Source organism: Natator depressus, chromosome 3 (assembly GCF_965152275.1).
Source record: "Natator depressus isolate rNatDep1 chromosome 3, rNatDep2.hap1, whole genome shotgun sequence".
Classification (NCBI taxonomy): domain Eukaryota; kingdom Metazoa; phylum Chordata; order Testudines; family Cheloniidae; genus Natator; species Natator depressus.
The window spans coordinates 93,775,393-93,787,975 of record NC_134236.1 but is presented as its reverse complement, the minus strand read 5'-3'; the positions used below and the strand labels follow the sequence as shown (position 1 = coordinate 93,787,975).

The window sequence follows — 12,583 nt, the reverse complement described above, 5'->3', positions numbered from 1 at the left end:
TAGCTGAATGTTGTAATCAAGCCAGATATACTTAAATCATATTCTAATATAACCTAAAGTATAGCCTAATCATCCTAGAAACAAACAAAAGAAATAAAAAAATAAAGTGAGAAAAACTATATTAAACTATATTAATACCATAAAAATGTTATTAAACCAAAGTAGGTTTAAGTCTAATAATTCTTTCTATACTGCCTTAGAATGAAATAAAAAGTTTCTAAAGCTTAATACAGTATTAAAAAGCAACAGCTTTCAATCAGGTAACAACCATATAGCTCAATGCTAATATTTATCTACACATGGGTAGTTGAAACCATTACTAGTGCAATTCTAGCACACTTCATTACAGTTCAAACCAAACTGAATACTGAAAACTGGTTTTACAAAGATTCTAATTTCAGTTTTTTTAACTGTTTAGGAAGGCAGTACTTTCTTCTTTCCCTGGTCAAAATCTTACACTCCCTTCAGAGCACAGTGTTCACCTATAGTATATGTATGACACATTTTGTTTTGCTCAACATCTCTACACTGAAGCAGGATAAGACAATCTCACCCTCAGCTTGAATTCCCTGCCTAGAGATGTTCTTCATGTCCTCAATCTTTAGGAAATATTCTATTTCCCAAGGCAACTTTGGTTAGGATATGGGATCCTAGTACTCAAATCCTCCAAATGTTTTGTTCATGGAGGACTTGGTTAAAGAAATGCCTCTGTTTTGGGGACAGGAAGATTACCTTTTCAGGACTATAAGAAGTGAGTGGAGAGTCTCTGGATCAGGATCAAGACAACTCTTCACTCAGGATGTGTGGATCTTCAGGTGCGGCTGCTACTCCACCAACCTGTGGTGATGAGGGTCTTCTTTTATGCACAAATTTTCCATTCAGTTGCATAGATGGTTTTGGGCCATCTCCTTGTGCACCATGTTCTGATATCAGCACTTTTACCATTGGTTAGAGAAAATTTGTGGGATGACCCTTCTTCAGGTTATAGATAATATCCATCACTTAGGCTAGTCAGGGGTCACTGACTTCTTTCCACCCATCCAGTAGCTGGCATTCAGACTTCACAAAGGTGCTTTCTAGAATCTCATAAATCTAAAAGAGAATTTAAATTATTATGCCAATGGTAATATTCTGAGGTCTTTTAGTTCTGTTTTCTGCTGTTAATTTGTCTTCTAACATTCAAGAACAGCTGTAACAGTCTCTTTGCATTCTGTTGTATATGTACAATACTCTTAAACTCCTTCAGTCTTGAAGCTTAAAGTTCATTTTTCATTTACTTAAAACTAACTTAAATTCAAGGTAAGTTTATCTTTTCCAGCCTCAAATATAGGAAACGTTATCCCCAAAGTTTGCTAAACATTAAACAACTTCCAAGGCTCAGTATCAAATTAACATTTCAGTTCCAAACATCAAAATACTCTTTGCCATTTCAAATTAAACACTTTTACTTTAACCAAAATTAATGCAGTAAACAACTTGCTTTGTGGGGATGGGTGTGAGGCGGACAGCCAGGGTCATGGAAAGTCTGATTTCTCAACCTCCAGCAGCCCACCTGGAAGGCTCTTGACAATTGCACTTTCTGCCTGCAGGGAGGCAGAAGAGCAGCCAGCATGTAAAAAATTCTGCATTAGGTCTCCCAAAAGGGAATAATTTTTTTTGGTATATTTGATTTTTCATCTTGATTCAGGATGCAAAACTTTCAAAAAAGTGAAATTTCTCATGGGAAGGGACTTCCATTTTCCAGCCAACTCTATTCAGAAACAGACATGAGGACCTGCTTTATTTCAACACTAATGCCCATCTAGTTTCTCCAGTATTTTGACTATATTTTAATTATGACCCTGTAGTAGGTTCCCTCACTGCTGGGGTGCCTTCTTGTGGCTGAGTCTGGGGATTAACTCCTTTCAGGGCTGGTGCCTCCCTTCTGATGGTTGTTTACATTGTGTTCCCCCAACCACTACCACCACTCTCCAGGACTCACAGTGCTTCCTCTTTGTGACCCAGCCCTCTTCTGAGGTATCGAAGTCCCACTGGATGAGTCATCCACATACCATTCCAGACAGATTTCCAATCCAAGGCCAGGTCCTGTGCCATTTTCCCAGCGGCTGGTTGGGGAACCTGGGCCCTTCCACTACTTTGGATTCCAGCCCAGGATTCCTATGTCCAGCAACTATGGTCTGTTTGCTCCCAGACCACGCCACCATCTCCCTGGACTCCTTCCTACTTCTCTATCTTCTGCCTCCACCCCCACCCCTACCCCCACCCCTCTCTGGGTTTACCAACCCAAACTCCCTCTTACCAGTGAGTAACTGAAGACTACTTTCAGCTCTGACTTCTTGCCAGACTCTGTAGCCCCAAACAAATCTCCCTTCTCACAAGAAGTGAAGGCAGACCATTTCATCCCTTTATACAAGCCCAGCCTGCTACTTCTCAACAGGACTTCATGTTCCAGTAAGCTTTACTGGTCCCTGAATCTCTTCCAGGTGTGGCTTATAAAGTTAATTGACCTAATTTAACCTGCTCTGCCTTTTGAGGGGTGAACATCCCATCACAGACCCCTTAAGTGTGACTGTAGAAATCCTACTAAAAAGAATGACTTGTGTGCCTAGTATAGATGCCTAAATTATGGTATTCTTTTAATGTCTCTATAATAGGTATTTACTTTGTGGTTGGTACGTAAGAATGACCAATGGTCCACCTAGCCCAGTATCTCTGACAGTGGCCAGTACCAGATGTTTCAGAGGGAATGAACAGAACAGGGCAATTATCGAGTAATCCATCCCCTGTCATCCAGTCCCAGCTTCTGGCAGTCAGAGGTTTAGAGACACCCAGAGCTTGGGTTTGGGCTAATTGTCATTGATGCACTGATCTTCCATGAACTTATCTAATTTTTTTAACCCAATTATATTATATTGGCCTCAGGGTGAACTAGAGAGTAAGTCTCTTCTCTTGCATGCCTTACAGCTGAGAAGGTTTCAAAGATGAGAGAAGGTTGGTTGTCTGTTCTTCTTTCAAGCAATGTATTTCTCTTTCAAAAAGGGCAAATAATGGTTCCAGACAATGTGAACCTATAAACAAGAGACAGGTCTGTCTTTATGTGCTATGCAATGCAGCGCACATTGCTGGCACACAGTACATAATAATAACAAATACAATAATAATAAATACAAATATTGATACAACATCATATTTGGGGAAATTTTGACCAACTCTAATTGTAATATCTATTAGCAGAGTTATTTTTCCCAGCTTCACGTGTATAAGCTATACACTAGCTATAACTAAAGATTTGTCTTACGTATTGTGACAATGATCTCTTTTGATTTTTGGCAATGTGCCAAGAAGCCAAAACATTGATACTTGTTTAACATCTGTTTCCAGACATAAAATAAAAAAAATCAAGGTACAGAACCATAGAAAGGTGTCTGAATAAAATATTTTGTTCATCTCTGACATTTGAAGATGTGCACAGAACAAAGAGGTACAATCTGTATATATCTGGTAATTCTCAGATGTACCCATCACATATTAACTTCTGGAAATGGTGAATGCTTAAGATATTTCAGGAACAGGCAATCTTTGTAAGTCTCTGTTTATGCTTACTAATAGTCTGGCATCTCACAGAGTAGATTCCTTTCTTGAAATATAGAAATTAGTCTCAGGTGTGGAGCCAGTTAGCCTGATAAGTGTAGAAAGAGCTTGCCAAAAAGGTTTCTAGATAAAGGAAAAGGAATCATGCCATTGAGCTAGAAAGATTAAAGACAGCCTAAATCCTAGGAAAGTGAGAACACAAAGCAACAGCTGCAATCCCAATGTTAAAAACCAAGATGAATCCTATTTGTATTATTTCAGTAACAAATTTATGGCTATGCTATATACTATATGCTATATATATCAAATCATTTCATGACTCAACATCCACTTACTGTAAAGTGATACCTATTCATACACAGGGCAAAATTATTCTCTCTAATCCCCACTGGCAGATCTCCATCGCAGATTCAACATTTGTTCCATGCACAGAATTCCCAGTGATGTCAACAAGAATTCTACATACAGAACAAACAGGGTCTATGCTGTAGAAAATCATACTGCGGTTCAGAGAGAAGAATTTTGCCCTTTGAGTGGACATGTGTATAAATATATATAACAAAAGACAGGCAACTGTGAGTTACGTGGATATACATAACCTTTCATAGCCAGTCTAAATATACATTAACTTTAGGAAAACACATTCTAAACAGTACTGTACACTAAACAATGTATGACAGTCAGTTTTGACTTCTCTATAATCTCACAAATGTAGGCTTGGTGGTCCAGGGAATAATAATGCACTTTTTTCCCTTTTATTTTTATAAGTTGTCCTGCAGAAAAGTTCAGGGCCTTAGTCCCATGGCATCCAAGACTGGATGGCAACATTTTTATCTCAGAAGAAAGGAAAGGTCACAAAGGAGTGAACTACAAATCTGAGTACTTTTTCTTATGTTCATGATATAATTTAGAAAATGCATGCACACTGGCTAGTAATCATACAGTGTTAATTCTGAATCTTAACTTTGTCCCTTGTACTTATGCCTTAAAGTATGGTCTATCTTTATGCTATTACAAATTATTTGTCAATTAATACAAAATGGAATTTCCATACAACTTCACAGATAAAAAGTTAGAGATTGTTATACAAATTTTTCAGATGTTTATTTTTAAAGAGACAAGTATGACTGAGGATAGAGTTTACCCCACAGAATCTTTATTCCTAGTGATAATGCATGAAGCACAGCTTGACTTTCAGGTCCCAAACTCAGTTTGCTGCATTGGCACTTAGAAAAAAACCTCACTGCAAACTGAGCAAACGTAACAGGGAATACACCGAGACAAAGGAAGCATGGAATGCCACAATGCAATTTTTACAGTCTCTTTTCAGATTTTAAAACACAATTTTAAGTTATTAAAATAAAACTTAAATTCATTACATTAGAATTTTCCTCCAGTTTTTTTTATATCACTAAGAGTCAAATTGTTGTGAAACAGTGAGTGCTTTTCCCCAGTGTGAGGCTCTTCTTAAAAGAAAAGGATATATTTATTTATTGATTTAGGAACAGAAGTGAAGTTTAGAAAGTTTGGGTTCTCTAGAAACTGCTGGATGTTAACATTTCATGTCACTTCCCACTAGGGGGAGATGTTACATAACAAGCTCTTCCTCCCTCTCCTCCCACCCCCAAAATCCCTCCCCCTCCCAGCACATCTGCTTGAAATCTGCCCACTAACTGTGGGTTACAAAAACACTTATCCATGGCCTCCACAGTTTTTATTGTTTATTGATCCCTGTTTGAGATAAACAAAAAAAAACCCAATATCTTCAGCAAACACTTTTTAAAAAAGTGTTTTGTTGTTGTTGCTGCAAGAAATACATGGCTGCGGATATCGGCTATTGACAAGCAAAACTCACCAGCTTTTTGTTTGCAGAAGTGAATCATTGTGCTTTAGGTAGATTCTCCCTCTTCTCATTTCACTTTGACCTTTAGGTTTGAATGAAACTAAAATCAAACCCACAAAATGTCTTGCATGATTTCCCCCTGAAACTATAAATTGACCCCAAATTGCTTGAAATTCAGTTCAATTTTTTTGAAACTTACCCCAGCCTTGTTGGAACTATGGAATACACTTGCCAAAAGGTTTACAGACCCTGACAAATCTCTACAAAGCTGACTCCGTTTTGATTTTCCAAAGAAACCTAAGGTGAGTTTTTGAATTTTTTTCACAACTCTACTACAACTCACTGTGGCCACTCTGCAAAATCACTCTGGGTTCGCCAAGAACGTGAATGATAATACCACATATTGTGACTCAGTGGTGCAATCCTCTTAATTTGCCTCTTGTCACTGCATCTCTGCAACATCTGCAAAGCACATTACATATATTATACAACCATTTGGGCTTGCACCCAAGTCTTTCCAATGACTTGTTGTGAAACAATCATATCCATTGCATTGTATGTTCTTTACTATGGTTGCATTTTAATTCATACAAATATTCAAGCTTTTAGCATCATGCTGTACTCTAGCATCAATAAAAACACATCATGCATTGCAGTCTGTGGTCTAATCTGTCAATGCTACATATATAATAAGCTGATAAGAGATCACTGACAACTGATTTGATCTATTCCAATTGGGAAGTACTTAAAACTATTGTGGAACTGGTTACTTTACCAACTGTTTAAATCTCACAAGAATTTCTGACAAGTGCTGAAGTTTCAATACGGGGCTGGTGCTGCTCTGTAAGAAGGCTGAGGACTTAGATCCCTGCACCTCTGTCTATCTACAAAGGCACTGCAATTCTTTTAAAGTAAATTAATAGAAGCAACACCTCTGGATACGGATATTTTGGGATTTAATGTCACAGAAGAGAAAAGCTTAATTTGCTAGAATTGTGACATCACTTCCAAAAATACCACTTTATACATTCGAGGTCAGTGAATACATGGATAATATGGGGCATCCTTGGTATATGTAGATTACAGGAATTTCAAATCCTACTCATTTCTATTAATGAAACAAAAAATATACCGTTTAGTTAAATAATGGGCATCTGTCCAATTCTATTTAGGAAAGTGGAAGTTACTATAAAGGACAACAAACCAAGAAATCGGAAAGCCAGAAATTGTACTATTTCCACCACTGAATTTAAGTGGTAGTATCAGTCATGCTGAGCTGGCTGCAATATTCACCATTAACGTTATATTTGATTAATTTAGCTCCTTTTCCTGTTCATAAATGATCTGCAAACAGACTTTGATTGTTACAGATTTATTCATTATTCAGAATGATTCAGCTAAAAGTTTATGTGAATATATTTCAGCCTAAGGAATGCCCATCATGAACTATTCACTATGACTGCTGCTTTTAGTATTCAGTGTCTGTAACTATTATTTGCGCTGTGTGAGTGAACACATAGGTCATATGGTATTATTTATATTCTGATTGGATGAGTCTCAAACCCATAAAGAACTTTGCAGATGGCCACTTAAATGAACACTTCTGGTACAAATACTTGTGCAAATGCACATTCACGTGCATATTTCTGACACTTTGCCTTTTAACAAATATTCTTTCAAACAATTTTTTTCCCCTTCACTAATATCCACAAAAAGCTGTAAAACGCTATGAATATGCATTAGCCAAACATAAAGTTATGCTTTAATCAAACATGTTACTAATTATTACAATAATAATATATAAACAATATTATTAACATATTACAATTATTAAGCTCAATGCAAGTGTAACTCGATTTAATGTAATGACCTGTCATATGCAGAAGGTCAGACCATATGTTTTAATGGTCCCTTTTGGCCTTAAACACTATGAATCTATTCATCTGTGAATGCTGTTGAAGCAGATTTGTGTTTTTTATTGAAGTAAGTTTTCACAAACACTTTTTTGCAGCGTTTATTTAAGGATATGGCATCGACTCTCGTGGTGGGTGTGTTAGAAATCTAGATAGATCAAGAAGGTAGGAAGGTCAATGGAATTTACAATTCAAGTCAGGGACATACAAATTGAGAATGAAGATGGTAGCAGCAAAAGAATTTTTAGTGCAGATACAAGAAATGAAAAATAAAGGACAAACTGCCAAGGACTTTCTGTATTGAAGGAAGGAGATCAAGAATGAAAACATTCTTAAATCAACTACTGAGGAGCTCAAAACCAAAACAGAAAAAAAATCATGTCACATAAAGTAGGTTACTATATCTTTCTTTTCATAGCTTGAGTTATTTAAAACTAAACCGGACAAAGCACAAGATACTACCCTGTAGGGAACAAGACCTCCAATGGCAAAGGGATAAATGAGATGACTTAATAAGTTATTTCCATTCTAATTCTTATTATTTTATGTTCATTCATTGTGGGATGTGAATGTAAAACGTAGTCACAGGAAAATCAGATTAGGTTGTGTTTTGACTGTGTCCTCTTTGAAGGTTGCAGAGATTTATTACCATGAAGTGAACAGTGGAACAAGATATTGTCAAAGCAGTGGGTGATTTTTAAACATTGACGCAAAGAAGATAAAACATTCACCTGAAAAAGAAACATCAGATAAAGATGAAAACTTCTTATTGAAAGCCATGCACTGTGTGATGGATGAGTACAGATTCATTCAAAGCACAGCACACTAGTAAACTGTAATCTCTGGAAGAAGACGTCCTATATATATTCAAGACTTCCCATTAGTAAATCAATAAAGAATTACACCTAATAGGATGGATGCTATATGAATGTGGGTGGTTTGTACTGACAGTGTGTTTAAAAATGCACCTAAATGTGTATTAGGCATCAATAATAAATAATAATAATAATAAAATGGCTTAATAGCAACATTTTAAGCAATAATTCACAGCAATTAACATACTTGACAAATTTAGCCTCATTTTGTGCTCACTGAATGTCTGCAATCAGACTGAGATTTCCTTGGTTGTAGTCATTATTCATATTGACTGTTAGCTTGTTGAAAAATATTTGTTTTGGTTTCTACTTGGATTGATTGTAAGCAGTTCACTTCAGGTATTCACTACTCAGTAATTAACTCTCATATTGGACCAAAAATCACCCAGCTATTTCCGAACTGTGGTCTTGGAGACCCTTTGTGTCTCAAAATTGGAAAAACAAAAACAAATGGGATGCGTTTAAAACGGACTTATTCTAACCAGTGAACTATAAAACTATGAACAAGTCAAATCTTTCCTGTATCAAGAAGCACACTACACAGTACTTGTGTTGCAGCCTAACTGACCCCATGATCAAACATTTTTTAAAAAGCTACACACTATACAGGTGTTGGGGTCTGACTGAAGCCATGTTTACATAATGAAAATACATAGCAACAGCAACAATATAAAAGGCACAAACAAAGCAAAGTAGCAGTAAATGGCCTACTAATTTGAACAAATGGCGTTAATAGGTGGCTTGTTCTGAATGTACAAGGCTCATACACTTTACACATTTGTATGTGTTTTTCTGCCTAGTTCTCTGGGGTAGATGTAACATCTTCCCCATTTCTTAGGCTGCATCAGCACCCAGCACATTAGACACTGTTTCCCTGGAAGCCTGAGGCAAGGCTGCAATGTTCCTTTCCTATACCAGTGGCTTCACCATTTCTGTACCCAGGTCTCTGAGAAACAGCCATCTCTTACTCAAAGATTTATTATGCCATATGCAATTCAACAAAATGCAAACAATATATGTATTCAGACATGCCATGCTTATGTGCAATGCAACAGAGTCTTTTCCCCAGCAACGCTGACTGACTTTGCCCTAGCAATAGCATCTGTCAAGTGTGGGCTTGCCAGAAAAGGTATCTGACAATTGGGGCTTCCCCAGAAACTCTTTCTAGCAAGTGTAGGCTTTTGAGAAAATAATATGATGTCATTATCTTCAAAGAAACTCAATTTGCTGGACAACTGTTATGATACATGACACATGTTATCTGGGTTTCAGAGACCCCCACCCCTTTTGGTGCATTTTGTTGAAAACCCCAAACCACTGAAACTACAATGATAAAAACAATACTGAAAGAGTCATATAATCAAATCATAACTGTGGCCTCAAAACAAAAACAATTTGATGCTGGAATACCTGAGTAATTAATTTGGGGTTTAACTGACCCCAATACCTTTTGAGTGACTTTTTTCACTACACTAAAACCACAACAGACATGCAGAGAAAACCAACACTAACAGGTTGTTCTCATCATAGTTTGGGAATTCTTAAAGAAAGAAGAGGTTGCTGTTTGCATAACATGTTTTACTTAAATGTTTATATGAGTTTGGGGTCCAAGAAATCCTCAAACACTTTGGAAGTGTAGTACTTTCATTTTCCCCAATGATTAAGATTCCTGGGTCTAATTCATCCCACTACCTTTTTAGTAACTTTTTGCTACACAAAAACCACAACAGGTAGGATGATAAAACCAATGTAGAACAATTGACCTCATCCTAGTCAGAGAATACTTGATGTATGAAGCAGCACAGATTTGACAGTAAAAATCTTATTTACACTTTTGTACACATTGGGGTCAGATAGACTCCCAAAACAGTAGGTGGGTTAAAATTTGAACTGCATTAAGTGTTTTTGGTAGATCATGTAAGTCACAAGTGTTGTTTCTGTCTGCTCATGGGCATAACTCTTAAAATCAAAGGTTTTGAGCTAAAGGGGTTTTGAATCTCTCAGGGAGAAGAAGCAAACAAGCAGGTTTAGGGGAGTTTAGAACACTTGTAACCTCTCTCTTTCTGGGTCAGATAGGCCTTGTCTGAAGTATCATTCCTAGAAGCATTAGGATACTCTAAGCAGTTGGATGCAAAGAGAGTAGAAATGTAGCTTTCACTTGTCAACTTCATGGGATAGCATGTACATCTGAAGTGCTACTTGTGGATGGTTTGGGCAACTCCTTGTCTAGCTCATTTAATTGTCTGTGTGCCAGAGTTTTGGAAACCCTGTCCCCCTGCTGTCACACAGTGTAGTGTTCCATACAAACTACAACCATGCTAGTACTGGTATTTGAAGATGCAAACTTAACATTCACCTTGCATGAACATTCCTATGGGTAAAACTTGATCCAGTGAATGTTCTTGGAACCGGGATCTTCAAGGGAATTAGGCACTCAACTGCCCCTGGATGTTAAAGGGAGCTGAGCACATAACTCTCTTAGGTTCCTTTAAAAAAATCAAGTTGGAAAGCAAACACTAAACGAGGCAAAAGAACTGCCACAAAAAAGGGTCACAGCCATTTTTAGATTTGAGCAAATATGGATAAGGTTTTTCAGTAATCACTCAGCTACCATATTAACAATCCCGTCCTATTCCTTCATTTTCTGCCATGCAAAGCATTGTTTGCCAAAGGGGAACTGTCATAAATATAAAGGGAAGGGTAACAACCTTCCTGTATACAGTACTATAAAATCCCTCCTGGTCAGAGGCACAATATCCTTTCACCTGTAAAGGGTTAAGAAGCTCAGGTAACCTGGCTGGCACCTGACCAAAAGGACCAATAAGGGGACAGGATACTTTCAAATCTGGGGCGGCGGGAGGCTTTTGTCTGTCTGTTCTATGTGCTTGCTGGAGAGAGATCAAGAAAGCAAGCAATCCAACTCTATTAGAATCAGTAAATACTGGCAAGGAAATGCATAAGTTTACTTTTGATTTGTCTTGTGATTTTCTCTGTGCTGAGAGGAAGGTGTATTCCTGGTTTTCTTTTTGTAACTTTAAAGTTTTTGCCCAGAGGGAAGTCCTGTATGTTTTAAATCTGATTGCCCTGTGAGATTAGCTTCCCTTCTAATTTTACAGAGGTGCTTCTTTTACCTTTTTTCTTTCTAATAAAGTTCTGTTTTTTTTAAGATCCTGACTGATTTCTCTATTGTCGTAAGACCCAGGGGTTTGGGACTGTGATCATTTTGTAACCAATTGGTTAGGATATTATTCTCAAGCCTCCCCAGGAAAGGGGGTATAAGGGCTTGGAGGGATAGGAACTCCAAGTGGTCCTTTCCTTGATTCTTTGTTAAATCACTTGGTGGTGGCAGCATACCCTCTAAGGGCAAAGAGTTTGTGCCTTGGGGAAGTTTTACCCTAAGCTGGTAGAAATAATCTTAGGAGGTCTTTCATGCTGGTCCCCACATCTGTACCCTAGAGTTCAGAGTGGGGAGGGAACCCTGACAGGAACACTGTAGGATTTTCTCACTACTATGAATCTGGTGATGCAAAAACAGCTGGCATGCATATGTATTTTACTTTGGAGCTTCATTACTAACATTCTGACTATTGCTATAATTTTGAATGAGTGCCAATTATGAAATACTGCTACAGGGGAATGTAGTGTTTCCTGATTTGCCATTAAAGACACTGTGACAACTTTTTCAAAGTTTTTAATAGGAATTCAGATCAGGGACCTATAAGTGGCCAACTATAAATCAGGGCAGTCTGTCAAAATAGATGCAAGGCCCTTGATGGCTTTATATTCCTCATAATACAGATCAAAAATAATATGGAAACCATTGTAATGAAAGGCTATTTCCATTCCCCCCCCCACACACACACACACACCTGCCCCTTCAATGAGATTCTATTTTAGTTCATTATCATTTCTTCTTTGGTAGCAGGAAAATATTTTAGTGATACAAACTTGTTCTTTACATTCCAAAGAATCTTTTAGCAGCCCGACGTGGGTCATAATTCTAAAATGTGGGTTGGATTTATCCTGTGTTTGAAAGATGAGGCACATAGTTCTATAAAAAATACGGCTGTTGTGCTAAAAATTAAATGGAAGTAATTATGTAGACAGATCTGTACAACTGAATTGAGAAATAGAACATGATATTTTCCCTTTATTTTCCATTGTGACTTTAAACAGGTAGTAGTCCTATAGATTTCAAGCACACGCTTCACTACTTTGATAAAACTTAATTTCAGAATGACTAATTATCATAGAATCATAGAATATCAGGGTTGGAAGGGACCTCAGGAGGTCATCTAGTCCAACCCCCTGCTCAAAGCAGGACCAATCCCCAACTAAATCATCCCAGCCAGGGCTTTGTC

General features: G+C 37.4%; 1 long non-coding RNA gene across 1 annotated transcript; it reads left to right on the top strand.

Moving 5' to 3' along the window:
• The first annotated feature begins 4,446 nt into the window (after positions 1 to 4,446).
• Positions 4,447 to 8,175, top strand: LOC141984869 (uncharacterized). The gene is made up of 3 exons (XR_012638825.1): positions 4,447 to 4,470; positions 5,639 to 5,736; positions 7,979 to 8,175. It is a non-coding gene; the product is annotated as an uncharacterized LOC141984869 (long non-coding RNA).
• The last annotated feature ends 4,408 nt before the right edge of the window (positions 8,176 to 12,583 follow it).